Here is a 14,636-nt window from a genome sequence, read left to right on the forward strand (position 1 = left end):
GACAGTAGGAAATCCCACTGTCAAAGCTAAAATTTAGGCCCTGGCTGCAGAAAAAAAAACACACATACATCACCTCTTCCATGCTGTCAGCCTGGCTGCATCTTCTTCCCGGTCCCAGCACTGATCTTCTCTTCTTCTGGCCGGGAATTCAAAAATCCCCGCCTCCTTGACGCGCTGGCTGTGATTGGCTGACGCTTAGCCAATCACAGCCAGCGCTCAATGAATGGCAGTGATTGAACTTATATTTCAAGCCTCCCCCGAAAATCCTCGCATGTGATGCTACAAAGTCGTGGTATCACCGCGAGAAATAGCAGCGATATCGTGCGGACCAGCGATCCGATATCGCTGTGCTTTTCTCGCAGCGATGCTGTGTCGCCCGTGTGAACAAGGCCTAAGGGAGATGGAATAATACCTCCACAGTGCTACCTATTGTAAGACATCATTCCCTACAACAGGTAGCACTGTGGAGGTATTATTCCATCTCCCTTATTTGTATATTACCCAGAGGTGCATAAATGGTCTTTTGAATCTCCTCACTCACCATCTAGGTGCTCTCCCTTAGGAGAAAAGATAGCGTTTCTGACCCCCGTCCCAGGCCTCTCTCTAGCAAAGCCAGACTCATACTGTACACTGATGAAAGGCAAAAACCCTGAAACAGCTGTCTGTACATGAAGTCTGACTTTGCTTTTAATTCCCAGTCATTGCTACAAGGCTTGTATAAAGAGTTTAACTTTGCTTGATGGAATGTTGACTTACAATAGGTGGCGCTGTGGAGGTATTATTCCATCTCCCTTATTTGCATATTACTTAGAGGAGCATAAATGGCCTTTTCAGTCTCCTCGGTCACCGTCTATGTGCTCTCCCTAAGGAGAAAAGATAGTGTTTCTGACCCTCTTTACTCCATGGAACTTTACGGGTTTCTACGTGACGCCCCTCTGATCTTGGACCGGGCATCTTGCAATATGAGGGGACATATGGGGAGTCAGTACTGGGACATGATCTTATTGTTCCGGGCCCTTCATTACCTTGGACCCCATTACTTTTCATTCATCATTGAGGAGGAATTTGGGGGAGCGGTCTAGGTTTGGAACACAGGTAGAAATGGCCACTCTGGGTGCAGCGATGAGACGGATGAAGAGCTTTTTTCCAAGCCTGAGAGATTCCCGTCTGCTAGATGAATTTTGCGGATTCCCAGCGGTCGGACGCGATGTCTGCCGGCCGGAGGAGCGCTGGGTAGGTGTGAAGCCCCTGCACATTTCTAGCAGGTAACTCTCAGAAGAGCGTCGTCTCCTGGCGGTGCGAGCGAACGGATGTAATGGGCCTTTCAGTCAGCGCACATTTGCCGTTACCTCCTGGGTCCGCGGCGGCCGCTCATCCGTGTCATTCTCTCATTTCTCTTATTTACCGGCATCCTGCAGAGATCAGAAAATCAATGTGCTACACGGCCCTCTGCAGAAACCTCCGAGATTCATCACACGATCGTCTAGCACGCCATTGTGCTGGTCACGCAGATGCCTGACTCACCAGGACGGGTGGAGGTGCGCGGCGCGCGGGACAATACTTCAAATAAGTTGATTAATTTGCTCGTTCTTCGTCTCCCAATTATGTTTTAGAAAGAGCCGTAAAACTGATGTTAATGACCATCATGTAGGAAGAGACGTGCGGCAGCACTCCTAGCTGAAGCCTCCACGTCCCCCAGCATTCAGTCACCCCAAAGCTGAGCTCCCACCGCAGCAGATCTGCTGTTCCCAGCGGTTCTTGGCTCCTTGCGCTGTAATGTCAGTAAAGGGTCGGACTCAACTTACAGAAACAAAGTCGGGCGGTCTACTTGGATGTTTCCGGAAATCGGGTCCTAGGGGACTTACCTGCATCTGCCAGACTTTTATGGCATGTCCTGTACAGGTCCTACGGGAGAACTTACCTGCATCTACCAGACTTTTATGGAATATCCTGTGTGGGTCCTAGTGGGGGACTTACCTGCATCTACCGGACTTTTATGGTATGTCCTGTGTGGGTCCTAGTGGGGGACTTACCTGCATCTACCAGACTTTTATGGCATATCCTGCGCAGTTCCTATAAGAGGGACTAACCTGCATCTACCAGACTTTTATGGCATGTCCTGTACAGGTCCTACGGGAGGACTTACCTGCATCTACCACATTGTATAGCAAATCCTGTGCAGATCCTATGGGAGGGACTTACCTGCATCTACCAGAATTTTATTGTATATCCTGTGCAGGTACTATGGGAGGACTTACCTGCATCTACCTGAATTTATGGCATATTCTGTGTGGGTCCTAGAGGAGGACTTACCTGCATCTACCAGACTTTTATGGCATGTCCTGTGCAGGTTCTATGGGAGGACTTACCTACATCTACCAGACTTTTATGGCATATCCTTTGTGGTCCTATAGGAGGGACGTACCTGTATCGACCAGACTTTTATGTCATATACTGTGCAGGTCCTATGGTAGGACTTAGCTGCATCTACCAGACTTTTATGGCATATCCTGTGTGGGTCCTAGGGGAAGACTTATCTGCATCTTCCAGACTTTTATGGCAAGTCCTGGGTGGGTCCTAGTGGAGGACTTACCAGCATCTACCAGACTTTTATGGCATGTCATGTGTGGGTCCTAGAGGAGGACTTACCTGCATCTACCAGACTTTTATGGCATGTCATGTGTGGGTCCTAGAGGAGGACTCCATATTGCTCCATGACGGTACATAGTCCTGCATTACCTCTCCTGACACTATGAGGAGCAAGGACACCGTGGATGGGAGCTCTGCCGCCTTGTAGCTCCTGTGTGTACCAGCAACACAATGCTCTTTCTATGGAGACAGAGGGCTGTTGGTAGTCACTGACTCGTTATTTCACCTGTAGATGAATTGTGACTGAGAACAGAGTAATTTATACGAAGCCAGTAACGATGGGGCAGAAAACATGGTTTCATCGGCACAGGTTACAGCAGCTGCAGTGAGAAGTCCATAGACTGAGGGGGAGTTGATAGTAGGGTGAGTAGTTCACGGAGTGAAGTAGCTGATGGCAGGTTGAATAGTCCATGGACTGTAGGGTAGACAATCATAGGGTTAGTAATACATGGACTGGAATAGCTGATGGTGAAATGAGTCCATGGAATGTAGGGTGAGTAGTTGGTGATCAGAGAATCACAGGGCCCTCCGGGGTCATGAGGTCCAAATCCCCACTCAGTGCAGCAATGCTATGGAAAGCTTCAGATGGCGTGATTCGCCAAGGTGGACAGGGGGCCTAAGGAAGAATAGAGGGGGATAATTACCTCATGTGATCCAGACTCTATGCTTCTCTTAATACATCACAGAATTGTGTTTGTCTGTTTGGCTGCTGCATCACATTGTTGACTCATGTTCAGTCTATGATCTATATTAGTATACCAAAGTCTTTTTCACATGTGCTGCTGCTTAGCCCAATTCCTGCCATTCTGTATGTGCTTTTTTCATTTCTCTTACCCAGATGTAGGACTTTGCATTTCTCCTTGTTAAATACCATTCTGTTAGTCGCCGCCCACTGTTCAAGCTTTTCTACATCTTTTTGAATACTCTCTCTTGCTTAGTGTTAGCTATCCCTCCTAGCTTTCTGTCGTCGGCAAATTTGATCAGTTTCCCATCAATTCCCTCCTCCAGATCATTTATAAAAATGTTGACCAACACTGGGCCTCGGACAGAGCCTTGTGGTACCCCACTTGATACATCCCTCCACTTGAATGTGCAGCCATTTATGACCACTCTTTAAGTACGTTCACGCACCAGTGGACATTTGTGATCAGTTGTTACTGATCTGTTTGTGGGGTTACATCCTAGCAGTGGAGGGGTTAATGGATCGCCATCACACCATGGACCATTGGGTAGTTGAGTATGGGGTGAGTAGTCCATGGACTGAGCAGCTGATGGCGGGGTGAGTAGTTGGTGGTTAGACAGGGGTATGATACATTTGTGGTCAGTTGTTACTGATCTGTTTGTGCAGTTTGCATCCTGGCAGTGGGTTAATAGGCGGCCATCATTCCATGGAACATTGGATAGTTGAGTATGAGGTGAGTAGTCCATGGACTGAGCAGTTCATGGCAGGTTGAGTAGTCTATGGACTGTAGAGTACAAAATTGTGGGGTGAGTCGTCCATGGATTGTGGGGTAGTTAATGGCGGGGTGAGTCGTCCATGGATTGAGCAGCTAATGGTGGGGTGGGTAGTTGGTGATCAACTGGTGGTCTGAGACATTTGTGGTCACTTGTTACTGATCTGTTTGCATCCTGGCAGTGGAGGGGTTAAAGTGCAGCCATTATGCCGGTGTCTGGCAACGCCATGCAGCTGTATAGCACAGAGCTGATGCAGCGTTGGCATCTGTTCCCCGGAGTGATGCAGTCGAGTTTGTGGCCCGGTGTGAGTGACGTGTTTATTAACGACCTCCTGATATACGGCTGTATCCCCCTCCCCCAGCGTGCCGTCTACACAGCGGATTATGAGCGATGCATTATTAAAGACGCACTCCTGAAGATGGCGGAGGCCGCTGGATCAAACCTCTTTAATATTTCAGTCTGTGAGATGCTTCCCTAGCTCTCTGCGCAGCCGTATATTTTATGTCTGCCCGTCCATAAAAGATTTCCAAATAAAGACGGCGGCTGATGTACGACATCCGGGGCGGCTCAGTGAGAGCGCGATGTGCCCCCTCCGGGGTTTGCCGAGCACGTGGCAGATGAGGCGCCACTTCTTGTAGGAGACGACACCTGTAAACTGCGTGATGAAGAGCGGCGCCTGGAGCTGCCGTGAATCCTGGCAGTAGCGGCAGCCAATAATTCTGCTTTCTCCCGCTGTCTGGCGCGGCGGCCCCCACTCACGACCACTTGGCTTATTTCATGTTTTCTGAAACCCAATCTCATGCGAACGGCTCCCCTCTGCTGCGCCAATCCCGCTTCTAATGACCATATTATCCTCTCTGACACCGGGACATCTATGGCGGGTGTACATATATATGCTCCAGCCATGCTTCATAGTCACCGTGCCTCGTATTATGGTAGCCGGCGGCTCTAGTCTAGTATTAGACTCCACCCCCTTATGTTCCTACAGAGAGGTCCGCCGCACCCATTTGTTATAAGACGCGATGGCATGGCGAAGACAGACAGGCGGACGCACACATTTGTTGTAGGGGACACGACAACATGGCGAGGACAGACAGGTGGCCGCACACATTTGTTGTAGGGGACGCGACGGCACAGCGAGGACAGACAAGCGGACGCACACATTTGTTGTAGGGGACGCGACGGCACGGCGAGGACAGACAGGCGGACGCACACATTTGTTGTAGGGGACGCGACCGCACGGCGAGGACAGACAGGCGGACGCACAGATTTGTTGTAGGGGACGCAACGGCACGGCGAGGACAGACAGGCGGACGCACACATTTGTTGTAGGGGACGCGACGGCACGGCGAGGACAGACAGGCGGACGCACACATTTGTTGTAGGGGACGCGACCGCACGGCGAGGACAGACAGGCGGCCGCACACATTTGTTGTAGGGGACGCGACCGCACGGCGAGGACAGACAGGCGGACGCACACATTTGTTGTAGGGGACGCGACGACACAGCAAGGACAGACAGGCGGCCGCACATATTTGTTGCTGGAGACACTGCGGCACGGCGAGGACAGACAGGTGGACGCACACATTTGTTGTAGGGGACGCGACGGCCCAGCGAGGACAGACAGGCGGACGCACACATTTGTTGTAGGGGACGCGACGACCCAGCGAGGACAGACAGGCGGACGCACACATTTGTTGTAGGGGACGCGACGGCACAGCGAGGACAGACAGGCGGACGCACACATTTGTTGTAGGGGACGCGACGACCCAGCGAGGACAGACAGGCGGACGCACACATTTGTTGTAGGGGACGCGACGGCCCAGCGAGGACAGACAGGCGGACGCACATATTTGTTGCTGGAGACACTGCGGCACGGCGAGGACAGACAGGTGGACGCACACATTTGTTGTAGGGGACGCGACGGCCCAGCGAGGACAGACAGGCGGACGCACACATTTGTTGTAGGGGACGCGACGACCCAGCGAGGACAGACAGGCGGACGCACACATTTGTTGTAGGGGACGCGACGGCACAGCGAGGACAGACAGGCGGACGCACACATTTGTTGTAGGGGACGCGACGACCCAGCGAGGACAGACAGGCGGACGCACACATTTGTTGTAGGGGACGCGACGGCCCAGCGAGGACAGACAGGCGGACGCACATATTTGTTGCTGGAGACACTGCGGCACGGCGAGGACGGACAGGCGGCCGCAACACATTTTTTTCAAAAATAATTTTACTGAGCAAAACTGGTATTTCAGTTGTTCCTCCCCACAGCAGGGTTCATATACTTAAATGTTGCGTGATAACTTTTGTGTTCTTTTCGCAGCATGTACATCATCTTCACAACTCATAGTGGTGGCGGTAAGGCACGCAACAATCATAGGGCCACAAGCCTTTATGCTGCCTGAGGCGAAGTGTGATATGACACCCCCTGCAGGAAAAGACACGCATTTTATAGGCATTGAGAGCGCCAAAACAGAACAAACCCAACACATGTTAGTACCACTGAGACTTGTCTAAGGTGACAACAGTAATGGTGACCAGCCTAGTAGCCTCAGTAATAATAGTGAGCCTCTTAATGCCCCCAATAGTAATAGTGGCCCCCTTAATGACATCAGTAGTAATATTGTTCTCAGTAGTGCCCCCACCAATAAGTGTTCCCCTTTATGGCCCCAGTGGTAATAGTGACCCTGTTAGTAGCACCAGTAGAAATAGTGATCGCTATAGTCTTCCCCAGTAGTAATGCAACACCCCAGCGGGATGTCTTTGGACACTTGACTAACATGTAGAGCCAGGAGGGTTAAGTGTTGGCTTGTTACGGTGGCACTTACCAGGCTCTGGTCCCAGTGGGATGACACGTAGCCAAGGCCAGATTGCAGGATAGCTTTGACTTCCTAGGATAGGGAATGTCAATAAACGGATTGATGGTGGTAGTAGTTATCACTCGTGACGCCACCGTTCCCACACACCGGTATGCTACGCAGCAGAGAAATAACACAGAGACTTGTGTATAGTACCTCGGGTCCCCAGAAACGGTTAGGGTCCAGTAGAACTTTACTTAATGAATAAAACTTTACAAAACAGGTATTCAAGGCAATGCAGGTACAATTCTCTTTAGGTGACAGCAGGCTAAAGCTCAGGGGTCAGGGTGGATACACAGGATGAAAACCGGTCCTTCAGTCCATGTTATCTGTACTGCACCGCTCCTGGACTGGGAGCACTCCAGAGGAGGAAAGGAGGTAGGGGTCCTCCACAGACACTCTGGCAGACAATTATTTGTGAAGGCTTAAACAAAAAACACCCCACACGGCAGACGCGTGGGTGTGACTCAGTAGCGTACCTCTGTGCGGTGATCCAGACTGTGGATGCCCGCACAGGAAAAGCCTGTAGTGTGAATTGGTACCTGTTTAGTGGGTTCCTCTATAAAGAATTGTTGGAATTGCTCTCTCTCTCTCTAGGATCTTGGGACTCACTCCATTCACATCCACACTCCAATTGCTACAGGATATTGCTCCTTTTCCTCCATCTTCACCTACATGGAAGCTGAAGGTGCTTCCGTGTGTCTCTGTGTTAGCACTATCTTGGGTCACTGAACAAGATGGCACTCTTAGTGAAAATGGAACTCAGAACAGACCCTTTCCCACTCTCAATCACTCCTATTTATAACGTCACTTATACCACATGACATGACAAACTGTTACATTTACATGCAGGCAATGACTTTATTAGAGTTAACCTCTCAAGCGCCGTAGTTGTGCAACATACACTAGACATGACATGACAGCATTGCACATAGGACAAACATGTATGACATTTATGGAGGGGACCAGGATGGTGTTCTGAGACACTACAGTAACAGTATTCCCTATAGTGACCCCAATAGTAATAGTGACCCCAGTTAGTAATAGTGTAACGACCGTTAGGGACGCCAACATCTTGCAGTGTCATGGAGAAACGAAAACTGCGAGTATGGCCGGAGGCCTAGTCCCTGTCTCAGTGTAGCCAAGTGGTGAAACTGAGGAGAAATGTTTGTGGAAGTTTATATATCACGTCGTGACGCCACTGTTCCCACACTATTATTCTATACGGCGGAGTAATAAACACAGACCTGTGTATCGTACCTCGGGACCTCAGAAATGGTTGAGACCCGGTAAACTTGAATAAAAAGGCAATTACAGGTATCATTCACGGCAGCAGTTACAGGCAAAAACTCAGAGGTTGGGAGGAAAAATACAAAGGAACAATACAGCACTATAGTCCACGTTATCTATATATCACCGGTCCTGGACATTAAGTATACTCTGGAGGAGGTAAAAAGACAAGAATCTCTCCACATGGCAAGAAATCACTTGGAAGATGGCTTAACCTAGATGCACCCCGCACATTCTCCGCATGGGTGTCTCAATCACATATCTCTGTGTGGTGACGGCCACACAGGAAAAATAAATGCCTGTAGTGTGAACGGGTACCTGTTTTAGTGAATTGGGATTTGTTGCGATCGCTCTCTCTCTGAACTCGGCTCACTCCTATATAATCCATAGCCCAGACGCTACAGGATGTCGTTCCTCTTCCTCCATCTTCACCAATATGGAAGCTGAAAGTGCTTCCATGCGGCTCTGTGTTCGCTCCGAGCCGCAGGTAAGATGAAACCCTGCTCCAACACAGATTGAAGAAGACCTCTTCCTGCTCTCAGACACTCACTTTTATAACCTCACTTGAACAACATGACACTAATGTAAGATAGATACATTTAGCAGCAGAGCTGACAGGCAATTATTTTAAGGGAGTTAACCCTTCAGACGCCGCAGCTGTGTAACACACTTACAGAAAATTGACATGACAGTTTTGCACAATGCGTCCGCATAAGACAACACATGTATGACAATTATGGAGGGGACCAGGATGTTATTCTGGGACACTACAATAGTGAAGCAATAGCGGCCCCAGTCTTAATAGTGATCCCCATAGTATATCTCCAGCAGGGCACCCAGCCGACAAGCTTTTAACTCCCCCGGGGTGAGAAAACACAAGTGCTGCCCCTCTGAGGTCTTGCAGACTGCCGCTCGAGGCAGTAGTCTCAGATTGCCTCATGGTAGGGGCTCCTTGCCAACTATTCACATGCATTTACAGCATAGCCTTTACATGCGTCATCTCTAGCTGTAGCCCCCCCCTTCTCATGCTCCAAAGGAGCGAGGTCCTCACACAGCATGCTACCATGTTATGCTACGCCAAAAATCAGCCATAGGTGAATAAAAAATTTTTAAAAAAGCATACATCACCTCTCCCACGCTATCCGGGACTCCGCCGCAGCTTCTTCTCAGCCCCCGGCACTGGTCTTCTTCTTTTCTTCTGGACAGGGATTGAAAAATCCCCGCCTCCTGAAAGCGCTGGCTGTGTTTGGCTGACGCTTAACCAATCACAGCCACTGCTTGATGAACAAAACACAGCTATTCATCGAGCGCTGGCTGTGATTGGCTAAGCGTCAGCCAATCACAGCCAGAGCTTTCAGGAGGCGGGGATTTTTCAATCCCCGGCCAGAAGATGATGCAGAGAAACAATGCCTGGACTTGGGGAGAAGACGCGGCCAGGCTGACAACGCTTCTAAAGTGATGTATACTGTTTTTATATTTTCTTGCAGCCAGGGCTTAGTTTAGGGCTTTGACAGTAGGATTTCCTACTGTCAAAGTTGCATCACAGCATGAAAATTGCATTTTCGTGCGATGCAACAGAGATGAAGGCTCCATAGGGAAACACGGGCTACAAAACATCACGAGTCGCAGGCATATAGTGGGACCCTTGAGGTTTTTGTGTCGGGTTGTTGCATGCTACAAAACATTGCACATGTGTAGTAACCCGTAGGAAAGCATGGGCTTCACATACATGTGATTTGTAGCATTATAGCAACGCGACTTTGTCGCCTGTGTAAACGAGGCCTGAACAACAATTATGCTAGCATTAATCAATTAGTCCGTGACTTCCCCTCCTGGCCAGAGATTTTACATAAAAGCATCTACAGATGTTGCAGCGTCAAGCTCTTCAACATTGCTACCGCAGCGTCAGGCAGTTGTGGGGAGGGAGACTTTCCTCTTCTCACGTGCTGCAGGGTCCTTCACCTCGATGGTTTAAGCAGTCCATCTGGCATCGCTTCTCCATCTTCAGCCCCCAGCTCTTCAGGGCTCTCTCCATGTTTGTTCAGCCTCCACCACTCCAGGTGCTGCTGGGCTGCTTTATCCCAGAGATGTGTAACTCTAATCTTTCTGCAGCTGCTGGGCCAATTAACATTGCTGTGACGCAGCTCTAATTCACTTAGAGTACTCCCAAACATTTGGGATAGGTTGGGTCTTGGCCTACCTTATCCCCTAATAGTGGGGCCGGATCTTCTGGGCAGGAACATGCTAGCCCCTCTCTAGCAGCTTCCAAGAGGTTTCCGTGAATGACGCCCCCTGCGCCTCTGACCCTCTCGCTGACACTGGTCTGGCAGGGAAGCCGGGGCCTGAAACGGAACTGTGTGTGTCTGTGACAGCGCTGCAGGCTCTTCTATGCGCCATGTGCACTCCGGTCCTCCTACTCCCTTCAGCATCTCAGACTGCGAGGAGGTGGCATGCAGCACTGGCGTAACTATGGGGGGATGCGATTGCACCCAGCCCAAGCGCCTTGGGGAACACATAAGGCCTCTCTTCTCCATACAGGGAACCCAGTACTATGAATAAAGCATTAGAGTTGGGGGCCCGGTTACAGGTTTTGCATTGGGGCCCTGGAGCGTACCTGTAGTATGTTATGTGTGCAGCACTGACAGTGGCTGAGTCCCTCTATTGTGTCAGGTGAAGAACGGCAGATGCGGCACATTACTGCGCCTGTACTGCAGGGGAAAGAGGTAGTGGGGTCACTATGCAAAGGATATGGAGGGGGTCACTATAAGAGAGGCACAGATGGGGTCAATATAAGAGGGGCACAGAGGGGGGCAACATAAGAGGGGGTGACAGAGGGGTCACTACAAGAGTGTCACAGAGGAGGTCAATATAAGAGGGGCACAGAGGGGTCACTATAAGAGGGGCACAGAGGGGTCACTACAAGAGTGTCACAGAGGAGGTCACTATAAGAGGGGCACAGAGGGGTCAATATAAGAGGGGCACAGAGGGGTCACTATAAGAGGGGCACAGAGGGGTCACTATAAGAGGGGCACAGAGGGGTCAATATAAGAGGGGCACAGAGGGGTCACTATAAGAGGGGCACAGAGGGGTCACTATAAGAGGGGCACAGAGGGGTCAATATAAGAGGGGCACAGAGGGGTCACTATAAGAGGGGCACAGAGGGGTCACTATAAGAGGGGCACAGAAGGGTCACTATAAGAGGGTCACAGAGGGGGGCAATATAAGAGGGGGTGACAGAGGGGTCACTATAAGAGTGTCACAGAGGAGGTCAATATAAGAGGGGCACAGAGGGGTCATTATAAGAGGGGCACAGAGGGGTCACTATAAGAGGGGCACAGAGGGGTCATTATAAGAGGGGGTTACAGGGAATCACTACAAGAGGGGCACAGAAGGGACACTATAAAAGGAGCCACAGGGGGCCACTATAAGAGGAGGGAACAGAGAGGCATTATAGGTAAGAGGGGGTCGGCGGAGTGTCACTATAAAAGGAGCCATTATGAAAGGGGCTATAAAGGGGGTATGATAAGTAAGTAGAGTCACAATTGCTGTGATATGACGCAAAGGGCGTGGCTTAACATAAAAGCGTTGTGACCTAATGTAAAAGAAAACATCACAGCGTAGTGCAGCACTAAAAGTTCTCCCCCTTCTCATTAATCAGCAGCTGTCATGGCATGGGGTCACCATGCACTCCTCTCATATACCCAGTGTGCCTCCTCCTTGGTGACGACCTCGCACATTTGTCACTGCTTCTTGTAAATGACTGATGACCCTGCTTGTGTCGCCCTCTTTTCTCGCCCCCTTCCTCCAGTTACAAGTCATTTCCAGCGCCTGCCACTTCCTCTAATTGTCTTGTCATAATTACAAGCCGGTCACTTCCCAAACGCAGAAGATGCTCGCAACCCCGATCCATGCTGAGAGCAGAATGCACAGCGCCTTCGCCCGACGGTCCAGAGCAGGGGACGTCATGTGATACATCATTGGGGCCCTGGGACGTGGGGAGCCTGTGCTGGACCGTGCAGGGGACCTGATACATTGTGTGATGGGGAGATTAGACTGTGAGCTCCTGGGGTCAGGGATGTTAGGAGTGATACATAATGTGTGAGATGCGGAGATTAGATTGTGAGCTCCTGGGGTCAAGGGTGATGGGAGTGATACATTCTGTGAGGAGGGGATTAGATTGTGAGCTCCTGGGTTCAGGGATGATGGCAGTGATACATTGTGTGTGAATGGAAGATTTGATTGTGAGCTTCTGGGGACAGGAATGATGAGATGTGACACATTGTGTGTGATGGGGAGATTAGATTGTGGGAGTGATACATAATGTGATGGGGAGATTAGGTTGTGAGCTTCTGGGGTCAGTGATGATGAAAGTGATAAAGCGTGTGTAATGGGGAAATTCGATTTTGAGCTCCGGGGGTCAGGAGTGATTGGAGTGATACATTGGTTGATGGGGAGATTAGATTGTGAGCTTCTGGGGTCAGGGATGATGGGAGTGATACATTGTGTGTGATGGGAGATTAGATTGTGAGCTTCTGGGGTCAGGGATGATGGGAGTGATACATTGTGTGATGGGAGATTAGATTGTGAGCTCCTGTGGTCAGGGATGATGGTAGTAATACCTTGTGTATGATAAAGAGATTGGATTGTGAGCTGCTGGGATTAGGGATGATGAGAGTGATACATTGTGTGTGATGAGTAGATTAGATTGTGAGCTCCGGGGGTCAGGGATGATGGGAGTAATACATTGTGTGATGGGGAGATTAGATTGTGAGCTTCTGGGATCAGGGATGATGGGGTGATACATTGTGTGATGGGGATATTAGATTGTGAGCTCCTGGGGTCAGGGATGATGGGAGTGATAGATTGTGTATTATGAGGGGATTAGATTGTGAACTCCTGGGTTCAGGGATGATGGGAGTGATACATTGTGTATGATGGGGAGATTAGATTGTGAGCTCCTGGGTTCAGGAATGATGGGGGTGATGCATTCGTGTTACGGGGAGATTAGATTGTGAGCTCCTGCGGTCAGGGATGATGGGGGTGATACATTGTGTGTGATGGAGAGATTAGATTGTGAGCTCCTGGGGTCGAGGATGATGAGAATGATACATTGTGTGTGATGGGGAGATTAGATTGTGAGCTCCTGGGTCAGGGATGATGGTAGTTATACATTCTGTGTAATGGGGAGATTGGATTGTGAGCTCCTGGGGTAAAGGATGATGAGAGTGATACATGGTGTGTGATTGGGAGATTAGATTGTGAGCTCCGGGGGTTAGGGATGATGGGAGTGATACATTGTGTGTGATGGGAGATTAGATTGTGAGCTTCTGGGGTCAGGGATGATGGGAGTGATACATTGTGTGATGGGAGATTAGATTGTGAGCTCCTGTGGTCAGGGATGATGGTAGTAATACCTTGTGTGTGATAAAGAGATTGGATTGTGAGCTGCTGGGATTAGGGATGATGAGAGTGATACATTGTGTGTGATGAGTAGATTAGATTGTGAGCTCCGGGGGTCAGGGATGATGGGAGTAATACATTGTGTGATGGGGAGATTAGATTGTGAGCTTCTGGGATCAGGGATGATGGGGTGATACATTGTGTGATGGGGATATTAGATTGTGAGCTCCTGGGGTCAGGGATGATGGGAGTGATAGATTGTGTATTATGAGGGGATTAGATTGTGAACTCCTGGGTTCAGGGATGATGGGAGTGATACATTGTGTATGATGGGGAGATTAGATTGTGAGCTCCTGGGTTCAGGAATGATGGGGGTGATGCATTCGTGTTACGGGGAGATTAGATTGTGAGCTCCTGCGGTCAGGGATGATGGGGGTGATACATTGTGTGTGATGGAGAGATTAGATTGTGAGCTCCTGGGGTCGAGGATGATGAGAATGATACATTGTGTGTGATGGGGAGATTAGATTGTGAGCTCCTGGGTCAGGGATGATGGTAGTTATACATTCTGTGTAATGGGGAGATTGGATTGTGAGCTCCTGGGGTAAAGGATGATGAGAGTGATACATGGTGTGTGATTGGGAGATTAGATTGTGAGCTCCGGGGGTTAGGGATGATGGGAGTGATACATTGTGTGTGATGGGAGATTAGATTGTGAGCTTCTGGGGTCAGGGATGATGGGAGTGATACATTGTGTGATGGGAGATTAGATTGTGAGCTCCTGTGGTCAGGGATGATGGTAGTAATACCTTGTGTGTGATAAAGAGATTGGATTGTGAGCTGCTGGGATTAGGGATGATGAGAGTGATACATTGTGTGTGATGAGTAGATTAGATTGTGAGCTCCGGGGGTCAGGGATGATGGGAGTAATACATTGTGTGATGGGGAGATTAGATTGTGAGCTTCTGGGAT

The sequence above is a fragment of the Eleutherodactylus coqui genome, chromosome 6 (genome assembly GCF_035609145.1).
Source record: "Eleutherodactylus coqui strain aEleCoq1 chromosome 6, aEleCoq1.hap1, whole genome shotgun sequence".
Lineage (NCBI taxonomy): Eukaryota > Metazoa > Chordata > Amphibia > Anura > Eleutherodactylidae > Eleutherodactylus > Eleutherodactylus coqui.